This window comes from Corylus avellana, chromosome ca11 (assembly GCF_901000735.1).
Source record: "Corylus avellana chromosome ca11, CavTom2PMs-1.0".
Lineage (NCBI taxonomy): Eukaryota > Viridiplantae > Streptophyta > Magnoliopsida > Fagales > Betulaceae > Corylus > Corylus avellana.
Window position 1 is genome coordinate 15,203,232 of NC_081551.1, and position 6,962 is coordinate 15,210,193.

The window sequence follows — 6,962 nt, forward strand, 5'->3', positions numbered from 1 at the left end:
ATCTCTGAATTATTATTATTTTTGTTTTTATATCACACAAATGGATTTTTAATTTAAATAATCACATTGACTGATTTTGCATATATATATTTTGTTTAAGTCTTTTTTACCTGGTTTTTAGTTTTTTATATTGACTTTTTATTTTTATAAGTGTTTTTTTTTTAATTTTAATATATTTATATTTTTTTGTTTTAATTTTTATTTAGTTTTTTAATTTTGATTTTTGATTTTTTTATTGAAACTAGTACAGATACATTATATATATTAATTTGTTTATAAAGTTAGGGTATTTAGGTCACTTCAAATTTTTTTAATGAGTTTGACTGACAGAATGAGGGTTTTGAAAAGAAAATGGTAGTCTGATAAGGTTGGACATTAAGGTTGACAGTTTATGAAAGGATATTGACATAACGTCGTAGTTCATGAAAAAAAAGATAATTACTCGTGCATTTTATTTTTCTTTTCCTATTCAATATTAAGGAAAATGACAAAGAGGTTACTTGGATGAGACATTTTCATACTTTTGCAATGCAAAAGTGCACATTGGATCCGAGTAGGGACCAACCTAGCAATTGATGATGACAACACCATAGAAATTGAACTGAACCTGCAAAAAAACATGAAACAGAATAATGATGAAATTTGCCACTTTATTCAACAAAGCTTGTGAGAATGAAGGATATTTACACAAACATCTTAACACAGACAAAATCTTACTCCAAGTCCACTTGGATTGGGGGCAATCCCACAAGATCTCACTTCAAATATCATCTGCACATTGAATTCTCTTGGAGGAGAGCCCAATTTGACTTTTTATGAAATAAATAACCCAAGTATTTCCAAGATACCAATCAACGCAGAACCAATTTTTATTTATTTTTTATTTATTATTTATTTTTTTATTTTTTTATTTTTTTATACGAAACCCATCAAAGTCAATTATGACAAGAACATGAAACATAACAAAATTCTGAACTGATAGGAATCAAGACGAAGGCAAATATTAAAAAAAAAAAATGAAAAAAAAAGCCCCAAAGTCATATGCCTTGACAACCTTATAAACGAATCAATATCAAGTATCAAGTAAAAGCAAATATTTTTAGCTCTTGTATTCTAAACCTTATCAAATTGTCAAGTAAAAGCAAATATTTTTATCAAATTGTCATTCAGTCGGTCTCAATTTGGTTGCAAAGTACGAAAATGTCTCATTTTTCAAGGATCGATACCAGGAAGACCCAACAACCACAAAGACTCGTTCTTTCTTCACTTTTTGTTAGGTTTTATTTTTGTGTTGGCAAATTCACGAGTTTGAATTAAGGGTTAAGTTGGTGAAAAACTCCGGTCTAAGAGAAAAAAATTCAAGTTTATTAATGTTGTACAAGAAAAATTTAGTTGGAGTAAAATAGTCATATCTTCTGATTCCGACATCTGATTAGGCAAACTTGGTGGTGTTGAAAATCTTATTCGAAGGGATATAACTTGGTATTTCACAAAACGTTTCAAATTTCATTGTTTACTAGGCCAAAACGAGTTGTCAATAAAGTATGAAATCTAGTACAAAGAGATTCATTCGAATGAGATGACCTCAAAAAGCCTTGATCACACTTTCATTTGAAGCTCTTTCGAACGAGATGATGTGATCTTTACGAAATCGTAGATATCGTTTAAATGAAATTAACTCTCATTTGAAAAAGATAGCTGCATAGTGTTTTAATCTTAAACGAACTTGACTTAAAATCTCATTTTTTTCATTGTTCTTGGAGAGGTCTCTAAACACTCTTGAGCCCAAACAAATTAGATTTATTTCATTATTCTTTATCAACCAAGCCACATAAAAACCTTCAACCACCAGTGTAATACCTCCAAAATTAATTGGCTATAAATTAACTTGGAGTGTCACTCATAGCGCTCACAAATTAATTAACGGGTAATTAACTTTTTTTTTTGTTGAAATGTACCATACTCATTCATTGATAAAAATTGCGAGCCTAAAGCTCTTATAAACAGAGCAAAAAACTCTGAAGTAAATCATAGCCGAAGCTAAAGATACAGTCATCAACAACAGACCAAATCAACCATAACACAGCATCCACTAACCTATGACTAATCATCAGGTTTAAAAATCAGATCTGCATTAAACCGACACCATCTAATGCATAGGTAGCGCTTATTCCTCGGCCTTGAGAGCAAAACCCCCAAGCCGATACTTATTCCTCGGCCTTGAGAGCAAAACCCTCAAGCCGATACTCATCCTCCTAGACCCGAAGGCCAGGATAAAGTTCACATCCACAACCCAAGGGTTTGGACCAGTAATAACGGACAGCAACCGGGCGCAACAAAGTAGGAGGAGAGAGCCTTATTACAAGCAAAAAGAAAAAACCATATAGGGAAATAAAAGAAACAGTAAAACAAATGCAGGAAAAGAAATTACAGAAAAAAAAAACAACAATACAGGGAAATAAACGCGAAAAACACACAAAGCGGGTCACGGCAGCCGGAGGAGGCCAATCGCGAGCTGGCTGGAAACCGCCGCGAAAGGTGGCACAAAAAGCTTGGCGCGGGAGGGGCGCGTGAAAAGACCTAACAGCGAGCGGTGAGCGGCGAAGCGGGCGCGGAGAAGATCGGCGGCACACACAAACAAACAGGGAGGGGGAGAGTTTGAATGAAAACCCCCAAAGGCAGTACCCACCGAGAGAGAATACAAGCACAGCAGAACAGAAAACACCAAAGACAGAAACAAGCTCAGCCGGATCAACAGAACTCTTGCAAAAGGTGGGATGAAGGGGAAGAGAGGGGGCACCGGGACTAGGGACATCAAATAAAATACTAACACCCGGAGCGGAGAGGTTGAGGGGAGGAGGGATGCAGGCAACGGGCATCCCTCCTCCCCTGAGGCGGCGGCGGCGCTCAGGAGGGGGCCTTAGGATTTCACAGGGCTCTGGAGGGGAGGAGGGGCTTAGGGTAACGGGTAATTAACTTGAGGTGCCACCTATGTTAAAAATATCAGAATAAATGCGAAGGAAAAGTACTATTGATTTGAGCTAAAAACCTATTTACCTTTTTTTTTTTTTTTTAATATTAATTTAATTTAATTTAATTTTATTTGTTTCGTTCTCATCAATACAAAACATAATCTCCAAAATACAACATTCGGAATACACTACTCTCTTAGAATTGCAATAGTCTACAAAGAATGCTCATAAATCTGTCTCTATAAAACTTCGTTCAGTGACTTCAAATCCTTGGGAATAACTCTAATATTCACCCATGGGAACTAACTTGCTAGTCTGTAATGCAATAAAGTGAAAAACTAAATGCATAAGTTTACGACTTAGTAAGTAAATCACCAACGAAACTTATCCCATATAGAGAGCTTGATTTTAGTTAAAAATAACATAAGAAAAATAAACACTTGTAGCAACGTTTTGAGGAAGTGTCATCATATTATCATTATGGTTTAAACATAAGGCTTTAGGGACATTTTATGCGCTCAAAGTGCATCAACTATGCTAGGAGCAATTGATCACAATAATAAGATGATATGAAACGGTGAGAATATAAATGGGAGTTTAAGCGACAAAGGTAAGCAAGCTACTTGTGTGCTAGTATTTTTCTAAAGGGAAAAATACATTTTACTCCCTTGAACTATCCCACTCATTTGCACTTTGACTTCCAATGTTTAAAAAGTAATACTTGACCCCCCTCTCCTCTAAATCTTTCAAATTGTTGCAATTTGACCATTCTAACTTTTTTTTCCTCAAAATGCCCACATCCCAAGTTAAATAAATAAATAAAAATAAAAATTAACGGGTGTCCAGTCTGGGGTGGCCGAAGCCACCCCTAGGCCCAACTGGGGTGGCTGACCACTCTTTAATTTTTTTTATCTTGTTGTGGAAAAAAAAAAGAAGTCAGAATGGTCGAATTGCAACAATTTGGAAGTTTTGGGGGAGGGGGGGGGGGGGTTAAGTGTCACTTTTTAAACATTGGAGGTCAAAGTGCAAATGGGTGAATAGTTCAGGGGGATAAAATGTATTCCCATTTTCTAAACATTGACCCAACACATATCTTTTTTTTTTTTTTTTTTTGACATGTCAACACAAGGGAACGGGGAGGGGGGATTCGACCCAACACATTTTATTGCACAATGTTATACACGGTTTTTTAAAGAAAACCCATGTTAGATTTTGAACATTTTGAGATGTATCAAATTTTCTTAAGCATGAAATGTGTGATGTTGATTGCTTTTATAAATGTTGTCTCAAATGATGTACGTATTGTTATAAATATTGCTTAATTATGTTAATATGCATATATGAAATGGAATGTGAAACAAAATAATGAACTATGACACTGGTACTATGTGTATTTTACTATATGTGGAGGCAGTGCAATACATCATTAGTTGCGATGTGACCTCACAGATCGTTAGCACTAAGTATCGAGGCTAAGGCGATAGGCTCTCGCAAAGAAGGGTTATAAGGACAAGTTCTTACCGAAAGATGATGTGCAGGATAAATGTAACCTTACTCTGGGGGTTATGCAGAGCTAGTGATGTTCATACAGATACTCTATGTAGAGTACATGTGTATTAATGATGAAAGCATGTTGTGTAGTTTGGTAGTTTCATAGATGTATAAAATATCTTATATTAAATGATGATGTTTATTAAAAATATGCCTTCAATAAAATGTTTTAAAAGAGATTTTTTGAACGTAAATTTGATAAAGAATGTTACATCACAGATACTTCTTATCTGCATAATGAAATGTTCATCATAATACACTAGTACCAACTTACTTGTTTACTAAGTAGTCGACTTACATTTTTCCTTTTCCGCCTATAGAACATCTATGTTTTTTGTAGGAGCCAATTAGGATTTTGAGTAATGAGAACCTAGAGACAGTTGCAGCCGTTTAGTGTAACAATTTTGATCCGATTATTGCTTGCGTACTTATTGCAAGAATTTCACAGGCTGGTTTTGGTAATTAGTACTTTTAGGTAAAGCCACAGATTTAGGCCTTGTTTGGATGGGCCGAATTGTTTTTGTTTTGGGTTTTTTGTTAAAACCCGTGTGAGTTTTTTGTTTGGCTTGTCTTGTTCAAAACCTAAAGAGAGACAGTAGCCTGATAATGTTTTCCTACAAAATATCATGCTGGTCCAAATTTTTGTCTTGGTTTCCAAAACCCAACGTCCAAACAATAATCGGGTCCTACTCGTGTGACTCCAATAGACAGCCCAGACATTTGCTGATACCCATGGGCATTAATTGCCTAACGTTACTAACTTTTGCTTGGCGATTGAATGCACGTGAGGCGTTGGATGAGTTGGCATTACATATTTGAATTGAAAAGTTGTCCCATTTATTGCTAAAGTCAGAATTGGGTTGGTTATAGTGTGATGCACAGGTGCGCCAACCATCCCACTTGGATATCAGTGATGATATTAAATTTTATTGGACAATTCATGGCCTTCCATTGTGAATACTTCTACCATGTCCCCACCATGTGTCGGCCATCCATTTCAAATGAATTTGCAAAGTATGCACACAATTGGCTCTTGTGCTGCTAGAAGGTTGTACGGCGAATAAAATCTTCTATGGCACGCCTTTGGAGATTCGCAAACGGCTACTTCACGTTTTTTTACCGTAACCCTTCACATGCATAAAGCTTGCCTCATAAAACATGATTTTGTCCGTTTGTGGTAATTCGACCGCCATTTTTGACCGTTAGATTTACAGCTAGTCGTCCTGGGCCGTTGGATTAAGATGTAGATGGATTTGTGCTTCGATCGCGTGCATCTTACCCCAAGTGTACACATTGCTCTTGCCAAATCAACTGTTGCCACCTCATCCATGAATGTGTATCTCAACGATCAACGCCCAGGATTGATCCAAGTGCATTGTTGTTGTGTGACTATGCTACACCGTAACAAAGTTTGAGATCAGTGACTTTCAAATCAAGAAAAAAAAAAAAAAAACCACTTCCCCGTGCCTCGGTCAGTGTTTCAGAATTCAATCCAATCACCCAAGATTTATTTCAGAACCAAAAAACCTATTTATTGAAGGCAAATCTGACCGTCCAATGTGCTAGACGGTTGCTTTGACTACTGCTCTCAACCGTTTGATTTTTGTTGTTTGTGATTCATATATATCCAGTGGTATATGAGTCCACTATAAGCCCATCGTCCTTGTTGCATCGTGATTCCTGATTAACGGCCCTAACAAAATCTAATTAACAGCCCTAACACGTGTCCTCCCTTCTTCATCCCTTCACTGTGCGTGAGCCATATCAATCCAATTTTTTGATTTGCCCGTCTTCTCAAGTAGGTCGTGTTTTCCATTATACCATATTCATGAGCTTCCTTCGACCCCGAGCCCCGAGCATCTGCTCACTCCATCAATACCCACACAGTTTTCAACCAAAGTACTCGTTTGAGTTGATAGGGGAACAATTCTCCCCCTTGGTAGAAGAAAGCATTCATTGTAGGCCTTCATCAGATGCAGAACCACATAGATCGTCATAGATGTTGGTCTGTAGAATCGCATAGCGGCTCTTTCAGCCCCTTTATCCCGCCATCTCCTCGCAAACACCCATATACTCAACAGTGTTCTGCATCTACAGACATGGGCACCCCTCCCAGGACATGCTCTTGGAAGGTTCGTCAATACCTTCCACACTATCCCTGACTTCGTGAAATTGCCTATGTTTATATTCTTAGTTGTGACTGTTTGATCATTTTGTGTAGGTTTATTGGACAAGGAGCAGCAAGCGACCCCGCCACCTAGATTCACCTGTACTCTTCAAGAGGTGTAAGATAAGAGTATACATACGTTGTTTCTTTCCTTCTTGGATGTTTTTTCTCTTGTAGTGGTAAATGGTGTATTTTGATGTACATATATGTAAATATACATAGATGGAACCCGCTGAAGGTGAGGACCCATCAGTTTGGTCTCCTGAGTTTGA